Source organism: Cryptomeria japonica, chromosome 11 (genome assembly GCF_030272615.1).
Source record: "Cryptomeria japonica chromosome 11, Sugi_1.0, whole genome shotgun sequence".
NCBI classification, from domain to species: domain Eukaryota; kingdom Viridiplantae; phylum Streptophyta; class Pinopsida; order Cupressales; family Cupressaceae; genus Cryptomeria; species Cryptomeria japonica.
The window spans coordinates 520,562,251-520,578,874 of record NC_081415.1 but is presented as its reverse complement, the minus strand read 5'-3'; positions in this window follow the sequence as shown (position 1 = coordinate 520,578,874).

Genomic DNA, 16,624 nt, shown 5'->3' with positions numbered 1-16,624 from the left:
TGGATTCTATGCAAATTTCAATTAATTTCAACCAATTTCGATTATCTAAATATTATTCAAGGTGGCCCTATCCATTGGATTTGACCTTTTTCAAATTTGCAATTCAATTTCTTATCTTTTTCAAAACCTTAACAGGGTCCTATTTCGACATTCAAACCTTAACTTCGCCTATCTAGAGATCGTAAAATCAATCAATTTTTTGGGGTTAACTCTCAAATCATCGTAGCTTTCATTCCTGAAAATTTTTGAAAAAGTTGGGAGGACCGGGTGCACTTTCAACCTGGTCCTTGGCTTTTTTCCCAAAATTTTGGGAGACTGTTATGACTGTATTTAATTGCTTAAATCCAGAAAATTGGCTAATTTTGTCAAATTTTGATCCCTGAAATTTTTTGAAAAAGTTGGGAGGACCGAGTGCACTTTCAACTTGGTCCCTGGCTTTTTTCCCAAAATTTCGGGAGACTGTTATGACTATATTTAATTGCTTAAATCTAGAAAATTGGCTGATTTTGTCGAATTTTGATCCCTCTAAAATCGAAAAAATTTCCCAATTTCAACATTGCAACTTTCAAGGAATTTTTTAAAATTAAGTGGTTAATTATAATTTGCCCTAATTTTAAGATCTTAATTGTGTCCATTTGAAATTTGAAATTAAGTGGTGTCCCATAGGCCCTAATTTTAAAAATTCAATCTCTTTTGGATAATTTTAAGTTAAGAGGTTATTTTTTTACATAATCCTAATTTTAAATTTCAATTTCCTAGGAGGTTTCATTATTATTCTTTGAATCAATTTGTTCATTTAATTGAATAATCATTTTTCCTAGAATTTTGAATTATTCAATTATTTTGCAAGTTTCAAATTTCAAATTCAAATTTCACAATTTCAAATTCAAATTTCACAATTTCAAATTCAAATTTCACAATTTCAAATTCAAAATTCAAAATTCAAAATTCAAATTTTAAATTTGCAATTTAAATTCCATTTTCCCTCCTTTATTCAATTTTCTATGCATGTATGGGGTGAACATTATTATGGTTAAATAACATATGAGTTTCTTGCTTGATCATAAGTGCATATGGAGTTCTTATCTTATTTTTCTAATTCAGTTTCAAGTTTCATTAAAGATGTTCATGATGTTCCCTTTCATGCATGTGATGATAATTTAGTTCTCCCTTTCATTCATACCTATGATTTACCCTCTCCCAAAATTTATATCATTAATGAGGGCACATTAGTGCAAAAAGGGAATATGGACACTTATTTCAAAGATCTCCCTCCTAAAGATGAATCTTTGGAGAATTGTGTTCCTTCTTCTCCTAAAAAGTACCTCCCTCATAAGGATTATTTGGTGCAAGAGGATGATATTATAGGCTACTTATCCTAGGGATACTATACCTTCTTTTCACGATCTTCCCTCTAAAGATGAAGTATTAATTACATATGGCAGCCCTTTTCCTAATGAGTGTCTTGAACATAAATATACCTTAGAACAAGAGGATGATATTATTTCTCATCATAATGCTATTTCTCCCAAAAATCAAATCAATTCCATTCATGTTCCTAGGAAACCAAAAATTCTTCTTGATTATCATGATGTGACTTACACATATACTAATGAGGTAGTTGATGAGAACATAAGTGAAGCATCATATGCTTTCTTAGTTCCTACAATCCTCTCTTCAATTCACTCAAATACACCATCTCCTACCAAAGAAGTTCCTAAAGGATAACTCTTAGAGAATGATTGGGGGTCCTTAGATTTCACTCCTACCTTTTCTAGAAAGTCTAAGATGCCTGAATTTCATATTCCAATTTTTTCTCTTAACACAAATCTTGAAATTGATTGGGCCTCTTTAAACTCCAATCCAATTCCCCCTAAGAGTGAACCCTTTTTGAACATACACATGGATGCAATGGACAAATGCTTGAATGTGAGCGACAAAGTCATGAGAATCACACTTTCCTTTGTTAACATATTCTTCTCCATTGTCTTGTAAATCCACACCTTCTCATTATAATTTTTAGTTACAACAAGAAAATGTGTTGACCAATCTTATAAATTCCAAATTAATATCTCCTCTTTGTCCTAAATGAAGAAGAAAACATAAGCAACATTCTCAAAATTCTTCTTTTTGTAAATATCATCAAACCCATGGCCATTCTACTAATGAGTGTCAAGCTCTGAAAACACAAATACAACATTACATTGATTCAGATATGTTAAAAATAACATCTGACAATGAATGCCATATTCATCATGATCATTTAAAATAACATTCAAGTTCCTATTATGTTGCACCTCACTATGTGACATAGTTAGCCCACCTATTGGGGGCTCCTTGTCATTCATGGTGGTACAATTTCAGGTGCATTCATACTTAGTGAGCAATGTAATAGTCTATTTATTCTTGCCTCTATGCTTGGGGGGCAAGAATATTCCTTTTCCTCTTTCTAAGGTTTCACTATTTTCTTTATGGATAACATTATTCATAAACTTGATGTCCTTGTTGGCAATTGACACTCTATTGGTTGGTTTCACTATGTTGTCATTGATGGCAACATGATTTTGTGTTCCGGCTTCATGTTTTGATTTTATGGTGTACCGGTAGACACTTCACAGATTCTACACCGACACCGACATTGACACCGGTGGGACAAAAGGATTTCTTTGGTTACCAACAATGCAGGCCGACATGGTTTAGTAAAGGTTATCAGTATTGAAAGCTGACATATCTTGGACCCAGAATCGACAATTGATTTTAATGTTTATGTATTTATGTTATCTTGCCGACATGCAATTTGATATTATATATATCTTTGTAAGCCGACATAAGGCATGTAAAATTTGTATAGGGTATATAGGACACTTTGATAGATCATTTGAAAATACACAAGAGACTTTGTGTGTTATAATTCTCATTTATGTGATAGGCTTATTAGTTGCTTTGCTTCTTTCAATTCTATTTATACCGGTATACCAGTTGGTGTATACATGTTTTAATAAGGCTAAAACTTACTATTCTAGTATAACACTGATTCACCCCCCCCTCTCAGTGTTATTGGTTTCCAACAATTGGTATCAGAGCCTTGTGCTTTGGAGGAATTTTAACAGCTTGAGGAAGATCCTAAAACCGGAATCAATGAATATGACTTTGGAGAAGAAACTTGAGATGGCACTTGAAGATTATGATGCTAAAAGGTTGAAGAACTTAAAGCTACAAGATGAATTGAATTCTACTAAGGAATTCATTCTTGTCCTACAAGAGAGGTTATCATCTATTCAAGCTAGGAGGAAGGAACTTTTGCAAAATCAGGATGATGAAGAGAAAAATGCACTTAAGGAACAATGTCAGGAATTGAGTCAAGAGAACATGGTTATGAAAAATGAAATGCAAGTTATAGCTATGAGGATGTCTAAGGAGATTGAGGATAGAAAAAAAAGGAATAAAATCTTGTTGTATCCCTGAAGAACAAATTTGAAGAATGTGGTAGGTTGGTTCATGAAAATGATATGTTGAGAACTGATTTGGTACAATCCCAGAGTAATGAGCAAGAGCTTGAGAGATAAATGATAATACTAAGAGAAGATTTAACTACTGCAAGTGAGTACAAAGAAAATTCAAGATCAGCTTGACATAACTTGATGAGTTATTGAAGAGATAGAGGCAGATTGGAGGTTCTAGTGGACTTGTATTTGAGCAAGGACAGAGTTCCGGTACTGCTAATGAAGATCAAAACCATAAGGCACCAGTAAGACAATTTGATGCTTATAGGATTCTTTGGTAGATGTTTTGTTTGCAATAGATTTGGTCACATGGCTAGGCAATGTAGAAAGAGAGCAAATCAAAACCTTGATTCTGCGCCCGGTAAATGTTCTAAATGCAATAAGTTTGGTCATAGATAGAAGATTGCAGAATGAATGTAAAATGCTATGCATGTGGAAAATTTGGACATATGGTTAATCAATGTAGGTCAAGCAATTTCACCAGTTTTCGCAAAGCAATTCAAAAGAATAAAGTTACATGTTATGCATGTAATGAGGTTGGACATATTGCTAAGTTCTATAGAATCATAAATTCACCGGTTAGTAATGGAGGATCAAATGAGAAAGGAAAAGAGAATGTTAATGAAATCCGACAAGATCATACTCAGAGATAGGTTAGGAAGACTGAAAAACAAACATCAGATGGGAATGTCCCTATTACTTATCCAACAGAAGAGGTTTCTCCTGCATCGACAGGAAGTTCATTCGGTATTTGAGGTAGATATCTTAGGGGTAGGCAAAATTCATGAAGATGTTGCATATGCCTTGGGAAGAGGTTCTGGAAAATGTTCCAGATATTGGAGAAGATTATCCGACATGGATATGTTCAAAGTGAGATCTGGTATCTCTCACCAGTAGTCATTTATGTTAATGAAAGATTAGGGTTTTTTTTTCGAAGGTTAAAAGGTTGAATATGCTTCATTGTTAAGCACCTTGCATTCAGAGCGATTCAGAGTGACTAAGTGCAATCAAAGGCTATTTAGAGGCAATCAAATTTCTTCTTGAGCAATTTCACCGATGTCTGGAAGAATTTGTTGAATATTTCCACCGAGAGAGATCAAAAGGCATTTATCTTTAAACATGGAAGCATGATCATCTTCTATTCCTATTTTTGTTGCAAACCCAACTATCGTAGAGGTCAAGGATCACCCCAGGCGAATTTTCAAGCGCTATCCACATGTGGCTACCCTGGAAGATTCGGTTGGAGCGTTTTCTCATGTTCTAGAGGGAGTTGTGTATGTAGAGGATGTTAGGGCATATATTCACTGTCACATCGAGGACTTAGGAACTTCAGAGATTAAGGGCATGCATATGAGTGAACTAATGGGAGAATCTGGAAAGTTCAAACTGGCATACAAACATATTGAAGAACTAGGGTTTACAAACATTTTGGATATTTTAGAGTTCGAGGATGAGATAATCAGATATGTACTGAGTAGAGTACATGGGGAATTTATATGGCTGAAAAGACCTTACAAAATCACCAAGGAAGCCATCCAGGCAATCACTAGTTTGCCATCGGTTGGGCAACATCCAGACAAGAAGGTTTCAAATGATTTTGTGAGGAAGATCATCGGCGCTACATCTGACAAAAGATCCATGAAAGTGAGAACTATCACCAATACGAACATCAAATTTGGTAGCATGATCATTGGGTATAAGGTAACTCAGTCAAACCGATTGAATTCTGTTTCCAGTTCATGCATTTTGACTGCATACAAAATGATGAGAGATAATGTAAAATTAGATCTATGCGGTTGGATGCTTGATGAGTTGTTGATAAATCTAGGAGAGATCAAGGGTGAGAAGAAGGGTACATTCTGGTATAGGAACTTGTTAGTTTACCTAATGTTATATTTTCTGAATGATACACCCGGTTCTGGTAAGAGGCAATGGGCTTTTGACATCCCTGTAGGAAGACAATTGAAACAATCAATTGCTGAATTAGGAAGCCAGAGAGATGATAAGGTATGGGGGTATTTTAAGGCATTTCAAAAATCTATGAGGTCTAGGGTAAGGGTACCTAAGCATATTATAGAAAAATATTCTATCGACATATGCTTCATGGTAAAGAAGGATGAGACACGCATGGAAGCACTTAAGCCCCGAAGGATCTAGATTGAAGAAATGGGCTATGAGGTGGATGCATAGATTCTTTGTGCTTATGCAAAAATGTTGTTTGATGCACCAATTGATGAGGTAGAGAAGCCTTGTGGTATTGCACAACAGAAAACCCAAGAGGTTGAAAAAAAGTTCAACTGGAAGAAAAGAGAGGAAGAGGAAGGAAAAGCAAGCAAATTTGTGTAGAAGGTCTCAAAGGACATAAAAACAGTAATTGATGTTGTCCCAGAGAAAGGCAGAAAGAGGAAGGATCCAAAAGTTCATATTGAGCCTGTTACTGCAGAATCAGAATCAGAGGATGACACACCATTATCATTTAAGAGGGTTGTTAGGAAGAAACCAGAGGAAACAAAGGCAAAAGATAACAAGCAACTGGGTAGGAAGGTCACAATCAAGCTACCGACACAAAAGCAAGCACCTAAATCTACACCTATAGCTGCATCTGGTACTGCCAAGAGGAAGAAGAAGAGTGGCATTGATTTAGCAATTGAAACTGGTAATGTAACTATCATACCACCTAAAAATTGTGCAAAAATAGTAGATGAAATCACTAAAGATGACATGTTGAAGAATGTTTAATTTTATTATGAAAACTTAGAGGATGATGAACAAAGAGAGATAGATGAAGCAATCCTATTATACTTGGACATTTATAAGAAAGCCTTAATAGAAATAGAAAATCAAATACTGACTGAGCTATATAACATGTTAGATGCTAGAAGATTATCATCTATGCAAGAGGATAAACACATTAAAATTCAAGAACTATTATCGATCTATGTTACTATAGCTCCTGGTGAAATGGAAAAGACACTTGAGGTGGTAGACATAAAAGTTTTCAATAGAAAACATAGGATAACTAGTTTGATGTTAGGAAGAGTAAATGAAATAATAAAGGAGACTCAAATAGCTTGGGTTAAATTTTTGGGAGAAAACAAAGGATTATTTACTTCGCTAGAAACCAAGATAGACACTGTAGATACCCCTGTTGAAGGAAAAGGAAAGGGGATTATGGGTACTTCACCCTCAGTTTTGAATAATATTAAGATAGTGGAAATTGAGCCCCCGATAAATATAGATGTACAGACAAATACTAAGTTACTGGCTAATACAGAGAATGAACAAGCTAACATTCTACAGGATACTAATATTGAGGACAATTTTCCTCTAGATACAAATGGACAGGTTGAGGTTACTGTTCCTACAGAGGAACTAACAGTTACAGAGACTGCACCAAGTGGCAAAGCTACTGGTGCAAGTGAGGAGGTTATAAAGGATAAAACTTCAAAGGAGAAAATAGGGGAATCCAACAGGGTACCAGTTGTTGGCCCATTATTATTGTCAATTGACACTTCCCAGGTAGAAAAGAAAAACATCACAGAGATGAGTCCCACTGAACTGATGATGATGGCTACACAAAAACTAATGAAGGAGGGATCCACAGATAAAGGGATTATAGATCAATTAATCATTGTTTTACACAAACTGGTCCTAGAGTGTAAGATTGAAAATGAAGCGAGCCTATCTGCAAAGCTTAAGGTCATCAGTGAGCATATGTCAAAGGACTTTCAATTCTTACAACAAATATGAAACTAGCAAGCACTAGAAAGATTTACTTAGGCTAAGAGAGCTTCTTTTGATCAGGTAATCGAAACTGAGAAGAAAAAGATTGAGGAGAAGTTAATCCTAATAGAAAATTCTTTGAAACAATGTACAAATATATATAGGGTAGGTTGTAATACTGAAATATTTACAACTAATGTAGATAAAAAGATAAAGGATATTCAGGAGAAAATTGCAAGTATAGCTAAGTCTTTTGATGGATTGATTTCATTGAATACATCAATTGATGGTCAAATTTTGATTTTGGAGAACCAAATTTCTACTCTTGAGAAGGAAAGAGACAAAATAATTAGAAGAGCCAAAAGTTTGAAAGTCTTGGTGAGTCCACAATTGGACTCACTTCGTGTACACAAGAAAGATTGCATGGATATGGTGGGAAAGCCCACACCGACAGAGGTAAATAAGAAAGAATATTTTGCACATTTATTGAGTGAACTTGTATCTATTTCCAGCAAATTCAAAACCGGCTGGGATACTTATGTGGAGTTACTGGAGAAGGCTTATCTGGAAATTTTGAAGTTGGTCAAGCTCCGGTAAGACATTTTTGGGGATATTCATTGTACAGTTCTTATTCTTTAACATTCTTTTTAGATTTTTTAATGGCATTGATGTCAAAGGGGGAGTAGTATAGATGTGAAATAGAATAAAAATAGTTCTATACATTAGGGGGAGCAGGGCAGGATGAAACCGACAGATGAAACCTTGAACATTTTCGCATGAGTGTTGCCATCAATGCCAAAGGGGGAGATTGTTGGCAATTGACACTTTATTGGTTGGTTTCACTATGTTGTCATTGATGGCAACATGATTTTGTGTTTCGGCTTCATGTTTTTATTTTATGGTGTACCGACAAACACTTCACAGATTCTACACCGACACCGACACCGACACCGACATTGACATCGACAGGACAAAAGGATTTCTTTGGTCACCGACAATGCAAGCTGACATGGTTTAGTAAAGGTTATCGGTATTAAAGGCTGACATATCTTGGACCCAGCATCAATAATTGATTTTAATATTTATGCATTTATGTTATTTGGCCGACATGTAATTTGGTATTGTATATATCTTTGTAAGCCGACATAAGGCATGTAAAATTTGTATAGGGTATATAGGATAGTTTGATAGATCATTTTAAAATATACAAGAGACATATATGGATATGTGAATGTAATATGATGCGAAATATATCAGAGAGATCATGTATGTGAGGAAATTATTGTAAGGGTTATTCCGGTAAAGGGTTTAAGGATTTAGATCGGAACAAACAAATCTTAAACCGAAATTGTATTCTGGCATAGAAGATGCTATCTTAGCAGTTCACACTTCTCTAGATTGTAGTCTAGAATTTTATGTAGTCAGTGAGGCTCCTATTGTGTTTGAGCAGTGTGCTCTAGGCTGTAAGCCTTCTTGCAAGTGTAGGTCCATCATATTTTGTAATATCTCTTCATATGGCCAGTGGATTGATATTGTGGGTCACAAATCCCACCATGGTTTTTCCTCTTTGAGGTTTTCCACGTATAAATCTGTGTGTTATGATTCACATTTATGTGATTGGCTTATTAGTTGCTTTACTTCTTTCAATTCTATTTATACTGGTATACCGGTTGGTGTATGCATGTTTTAATAAGGCTAAAACTTACTATTCCCGTATAACACTGATTCACCCCCCCTCTCAGTGTTATTGGTTTCCAATGGTCCTTTCTTGCATGGAGTTTTCCTTCATGAGAGCACCTGTCTATTCCATGAGTGGGATCTTCTCCTTGCTTGAAACGATACGTCTATTATGAACAATATCTCCTCCGAGAACTTTTGTGGATCTTCTTCTTTCTCTCTCTTTGCAAACCACCTCTTCTATTGTGTTATTCATAACTTGATGTCCTTTCTTGAATGGAGTTATCCTTCATGCGAGTGCATGTTTGTTCCTTGGTTGGGATGTATTCCTTGCTTGAAATAGTACATCTCTTATGAGTAGTTTCTCTCTAAAAGTTGTGCAATTCTTCTCGTTGTCCTACACTTGGGGGCAATGATCTCTCTCTCTCTCTCTCTCTCTCTCTCTCTCTCTCTCTCTCTCTCTCCCTCTCTCTAAGGATCCACTCTTTGCTATTTTGTGGATGGTGTGGGTTTTATTACTTGATGTCATTCCTTGTGTGGAATTTTTGTTGTTCACTCAAGGGTTCTCCCTTATACAAGATGTGTAAGTCCTTGACTACAATCTCTTTCACACTTGGTAATGTACATCCATACTAAATTCACCCATACCCATTGGGATAAAAGTGAGTCATCCTTCATCAAGAATCCCTTTCACCTAGCAACAGGAGGAAGGATTGAATTATTGTTCTCTTATGTGCTTCGTTCTAGAAGATGTTATATTTGTCTAAGACAACTCCTCTTGGAGGTAGATGTATTTTGAGAAAATATCTCCTCTCCTCCAAGGATCTCCTTTACACTTACAACAAGATATCTATTTTCAACTATCTTATCCTTGCTTGAGGAGTATTCCCTCTCTTGCATAGATCTATGACATTGTTGCATAATGGATATCTTCTTTGTGTTGAAGGTAGGTATCCTTGTTCTTCTTTCCTTAAGATATCAACATTAAACTGTGTTGACATCTTTAGGGGGGGCACACCCACGCTGCACCTTTTGTATTATATTTCTCTCGTGCATTGTATCGCTTATACAGTCGATCATTCTCAGAACCAGAGGTTAGCCTCTTAGAGAGAGATGTCATCACTTTTCCCTTATATAGTGGGTCATTCGCAGAACGAGATGTTGCCACTTTTCCCTTATACACTAGGTCATTCTCAGAATGAGATGTTTCCACTTTTCTCTTATACAGTGGGTCATTCTTAGAATGAGATGTCACCACTTTTCTCTTATATAGTGGGATATTCTTGGAACCAGAGGGCAACCTCTTAGAGTGAGATGTCACCACTTTCTTGATATTTGACTATGCATCTTATACAGGTTGTAGCATACTCGGGCATAGACTCCTATGAGGTGCTTTGAACCTCACTTGCACACACACGCATGAGGTTGAGTGAAACTAATGGTGTTATCACTCTCCTCCCTTGCATCGATCACCTAGACAAAATCTAGGGGCTAGTTTTCCATGGCCTTTTTTCTCCATGGATCATCTAGTTCTGGGGGCGAGATATCCATGGTTCCTTTTGTTCGCCTTTCTTCTCATGGATCAACAAAGTGTGTATTCATGTTCTCTCTCTTCTTCCTCTCATGAACTCATAGTTTTACTATTGATGGTTCATGGATGATGTCAAATTTTCTCTTTTATGTGATTATTGGTGTTTATGTGATGGCATTTGTCTTTGTGTTTCAATTAGTTGTTGAGACATTTGAGTATCGAGGTCTCTTTGGCTAGTTGATTTATGGTCTTGTGTTCTATCTTTCTCGTGTGTCTTTTTGTGCATTGTGTTGTTCTTTTTGTTTTGTGTGCTCTTGCATATATTTGAGTGAGTTAAGATCCTAAGATTGGGGGATTTATTCCTCAAGATTAGTGATGTCTTATACTCCTTGTGGTATTGCTTTGTATCTCTCATCTTCATCTCTTTCTTTCTTCTACTTTATCGACAATATTGGTGTAAACGATACTCCCAATAAAGTGGGGACTAAATGTAGCGTCATAAAATTGTGACCCTTGCAATTTTGACTATGTTTTAGGTCCTCACCCTGGTGACTGCATTTCCCTACTCGATTGGGACCCCTCTTTGCATCATCATTCCAAATATTTTCCCGTTTCGGCCTCTGTATCACCTTGTGACCCTATCCAAGCCCCAAAATAGGGCAGGACAGGGGCGTGGCACTCCTGTCCTCCCTCTTTGGGTGGCCCTAAAATGGGTCCATCTGACCCTTGGACCCATTCTCTTTGGGATTCAATTTCCCCTATGTCGGCCTTCGGTGAGATGAAAATTAATTCTCCTAGGCAAGTATAAAAAGGGATTTAGTCCTCTCATTTGCATATGCAAGGATAAGCGAAGATAATCAAAATTCAGGAGGAGGCCTTCATTATTGTCATCAAGCGTTCAAGTGTTCAAGTCTTCAAACATCTCCTTCTCCATGTGTCTTCTTCATTCATCCATTGGAGAAACATTACAACATTCATTTGCAAGTATGTGTGTGTTAAGGTTTTGTCATGTTTCATGTCATTTCATGCAACACTTTTTTTTACATTCAAGAAGCAAAGCAATCATCATCAACAAATTGCAGATCTACAAGGTATACATTTCCATTATTTACATTTAAGCATTTGCAATTTCTTTCTTTCAAGGTTGATTCCTCAACCAAGGTTTGACTAAGGCAAACCCATATCCACAACTCTTCTTCCCTTCTTTTTTGTGTGTAGGTTGGTGGTGTGCGACTGTAATTGTAGATTTAGCCTTCATTTGCAGAGACATAAAAACCCTTTTCGACTCACGAATTTTTCAGAGGACCAGGTGAAATTTAAACTTGGTCTCAACAAATTTTCTCCACATTTGTAGGATAGGTCCGCATTAGTCTAAATACCTCAGATATGAAGTTACAGCATGATCTCGAATCGTTAGCTCCTTATTTCACCCATTTTGTCCTCATTTTCTTCATAGTCAACAAGTCAACTCTTCTACTTACAAAAGAGGGTAAATTGGAATTAGTATTCAGATCCTTATTCACTCTAGGGTTTGGATCTAGTGAATTCAATCCCTCTTTTGAATGTAAAGTATCTCCCAAGGGAAAATCATCCTAGTGATTTAGTTTCTCTCTCCTAGGTGGGGAATCACTAGGGTTCACTTTTCCACTTTATAGTTAGTAATTAAATAAATTGATGAAATTTATTTAACTATAATAGGAGAATAGGCTAAGGTGAATTAATTAAATTTCAATTTAATTAATAGAGGAATATTAATCATTAAATAAATATTTAATATTCATTTAATCAATAGACACATTTATGTGTCTACCTTTTCCTCTCTTTGAGACGATGTAGTTTATCGCGCTATTTAAAAGAACAACAGATAGTCTTGAGAAAAAAAATGCCCCAAGGATGTTAGTTTTGTGGTTTGGTATGCCCCCTTGAGAGATGGGTCAAAATTTTTGGAAAATTAGGTGATCTCTCAAAAAATAGAAAGAAATTAGGGGAGGGTGGAGTAGATGAATTTGGAGTAAATGGAGAAAGAACTAAGGAAAATGGGGTCAAAACAGAGAAATGGCAAGCCTCGGAAACTCTCGGGGTCTATGGTGGTGAGTGGGGCGAAGCACGGGTAGGGTATATTTAGGCTAGAAGGGGTAAAATGGTTCTCATTTGGTAACTCTCCTATAGCGATCCAGAGCCCCCGATAGTGACCCATTGCAGCAGATTGTGAGAGAGAAAATGGTGTTCCCGATTGCAGATGATCGATTCGAGCGCATCCAGAGGTACCAACGACCAAACCGACTATGGATCCTTGATATGTCCAATTCTAAATTTTTTCCCTTAGAGCTCATTTATTGCATTTATTAGCTAGGGGAGAAACTCAAACGACAAAGACGCTAAAAAGTTGTTTTAGCGCTTTTGTCACCCAAAATAGCGCTATTGGTCTGCAATGGCGCTATCGTTAAGTAGTTGTAGTGCTATTATCAATATAGCACTATTGTTAGATGGTTTTAGCGCTATTGTTTTCAATGTTTTGGAACTATTAGTTTAGGAGGTTGAATGAGATTGAGTTAGCACTATTGTTGCACATTATTGTGTTGTTGTTTTGATGTAGCACCATGGTATAGTTAAAGTAGCGCATTTGTGTTGTGTTGTGGTTTTATGCATTGTTTTAGCGCTTTCATTCTTTTTAGTGCATTTGTCAAGTGTTTAGTGCTTTTGTTTCTACATATTGGACAATCAGTGTCAGTTGCCCCAATTTGGTGGTCAAGTTGACAGTTGATGTCAATGTTGCTGTTGTATGTGTATTTGTGATTTGTGTGAGACTCAATGTACCTATTGAGACTTAGGAAATTAATGTAAATTTGCATGTTGTTAGTCTAGGTGTTTGTGAGTTGAAATACCTGATGAGACTTGAGATACTTGAAAAGTATCTAATGAAGTCTATGTAGTAGCAAATTTTGTATAGCAAGAAGGTTGACATTGTCGTTTGATTGTGTTTGTAGGAGGATTACCCAGATGTCCTACAAATGTGAGAGAGGAATCCTGCTACGCAACATCTGTGTCACTTGCTGATTGACCTGGAGATTGATTATGTATGTCTAGTTGTGCAGTTCGATATGATGCATCTACTCGTGATTCAGACGAATCACAGTTTGATGACTACGCTTGCTGAGCGATGGCATAGCAAGACATGCTCATTCCACCTATTGATGGGAGAGATGTCTGTTATGTTAGAGGATGTCAAGAGGATTTTACACATTCCTTTCACCGGTGGGCTAGTGACTTATGACAGGGTGATGGGTGTTTAAATTTCTAGAGTTGGAGGTATATGACAGATCAGTTCCATGGGAGGATATTATAGACTTGTATGAGCTACTGCCTATAGTATTATTAGGGATTGTTGGAGGGCTCTTATGCCCTGATCGAAGATCACATGGTCTTGTTGTCGGTTGGGGATAGGCCATAGAGCGAATGGCCAACGAGGGTACCTGATATGTGTGGGGGTCATGTGTTTTGGCCCATTTATATAGTGATTTACATGATGTGGTCTACCATGGAATTACTTCTCCGAGAGTCAAGATCACGTTGCTACATATCTGGGCACGGGAGCATTTACCCATTACGAGGACAGTGTGCATGAGATTTAGGGCCATTGATCAACCCTATGTATATATGTACAGAGGTATGATGACACAACCCTAGTTGGGGAAGCTGGAGTATTAGCGGTGTGTGCTCGATGATTTGGATACTGTGATCTGGTGCCCCTACCTTGATTGTGAGTTGTGGGAGGATGATGCAGAGGTTATGGCGTATGTGTACATAGTGCGATTTTTGATCGGTCACACGTCTTATGTGATTGAGAGACATCTGTTAGGTTAGGTGATGACACAGTTCGATCGGACCTAGGGTATGACACGAGGTTCGAGAGAGTATGGCAGAGTAGTGTGGGAGAGATTTCAGTGGGGTTCACTATTTCCCTATGATCAGGTATTAGCAGAGTTCCACACCTTACAAGCGAGGCCATGGCCATACAGAGTGGATGTGGTGGATGCATGAGCAACGGATGAGTATGCTCAGTACTTGGCGGCACATCCCTTTCCACATATTTTGGATCCAGCAGAGCTTATGCCACCATTCAAGGATGACAGGGAACTGAGACAGGGTAGGAAGAGGAGGAGATTAGATGGGGGAGGTGGAGGAGGTAGATGAGGTGGAGATGGGGGAGGGGGTGGTGGAGGAGGTGGTGGTGGAGGAGGGGGTGGATGAGGAGTTGGTAGTAAGGGTTTGATGAGAGGCAAGGGTGGTCTTCCTTTGCGACTTGCACATGGGCCTTTGATACAAGGACCACCGACAACAACAACAGGGGGGAGAGTACAGGGTGGAGTAGGTCAAGATATGGGTGCAAGAGGTGGAGATGAAGGTGGTGACGATGGTGGCGCAGATGTTGTTGTGGAGGTGGGACAGGGAGGCATAGGTGATGGATAGGGGGACCTACGAGAGGTCATGATAGTGCGATTACAAAATCGTATCACTATCGCCGAGGATCACATCTGAGATTTAGAGGCACAACTTGATGATAGGGATGCAAAGATTGTTGCCCGAGATGTCCAGTTATTTGCACGGGGGTCCAAGCTGACTATTGTACTCAGGGAGAGGAATAATGCTATGGATAGAGTGAGGGAGCTACAGGATAGGGTCCAAGCATTGGATGGAGTACAAGGACAAGGCCATATACTGATGTGTTGGGTAGGAGCAGAGATAGTCTACTGGTGGGGTCTTTATGAGCAAGTAGTGCCCAACAGTTAGCAGGCTATGAGTTACTCCTAGATGTGGTGGGTGAGATCAGAGCAGTCTCAGAGGGGTTAGAGCAGTGGGGGTGTGATGGGTCCTCCTCAACGGGATGGGGAGGGTGGTAGTGGGGGTGGGGCCACGACATTTGGCGAGAGTGCCATTTGAGGTGCCTTTTGCATTGTTACATTGTTATTATACTAACACTTGGATGGCTCTTGGTAGCCAATTTTTTTTTTGACATCATTGTATTCTAATATATGTGTACTTTATTTTGGTGAGATATATAATGAGATCTCAGTTTTTGGCGGCGATGATATGATATGCATTTATGTGATGACATGATTTCCTCATGCATGATGATGTTTGATATGTGATGGACTATTTATGTGATATTTGTATTGATGCTCACACTATGATGGATGTAGATGATTTTATGCTTAGTTACTATGATGGATGTTCTTATGCGATGATGTTGATTATTTATAGATGTATGATTTGATGTATATGATGATGCTTATGTGTTGCCGATGATAGTGTGATGTATGTTGTGATAATGCTTATGCTAATGTATGTTGTGTAGATGTTGTCCTCATGCTTGAATATCATAAAATTATAAATCTGATTAGGGGGTAAAGACAATCATGAATCTTTAACTAATCAAGTATAATCAATCATAACACAATATAATATCAAATATGAAAGAAATGAAAGCTTTAAACGAATTCAAACTCCCTATTCCTGATTTGTGCTTCCATTGTTCTTCTCCAAAATTGTGTGGGTGGCTCTTAGGTATTGCACTAAAATTCCTACATAAAGATGGCAATTACTTTGAAGAGTGTGATCTAGCTTGAAATGAGAAATTGATGCTGTTTATAGAGATTTTCATGAGAGATGGGGAGGGAATTTGAACTCAAGTCCTGATTGAGAGTGAACTGATTTAGATTGATCAGTTAACAAAGTTGATTGATTTGTTAACTCATTTGATTGAGTAATCAATTCGATAGATTGGATAGTGGACTGAATAGATTGATTAGTTGATTGGATAGATGGATTGGATGATTGAATGGATTGGAGAGATAAGTGGATTGATTGATCAGTTAGAAAAGGTGATTTGGAGTGAAAAGGGAGATTGGAGAGTTAACTGAGTTAACTAATTTGATCAATCAGTTATGATTTCAACATGTGCTGTTGGATTTTGAAAATGAATTTGATTTTCATTTCCAATTTGGATTTGAATTTGAACTTTTGAATGTTGAAATGCACATTAAATTAATTGAAATTCAGATTTTGTGAAATGTTAATTTGATGATTTGAAATTAATTGAAATCCACATTTGGGGAATTGTGAATTTGAGAGAAATGAAATTAGAAGGAATTATTTGAAATTTGAATTTGGGGAATTGGAGGAATAAAGT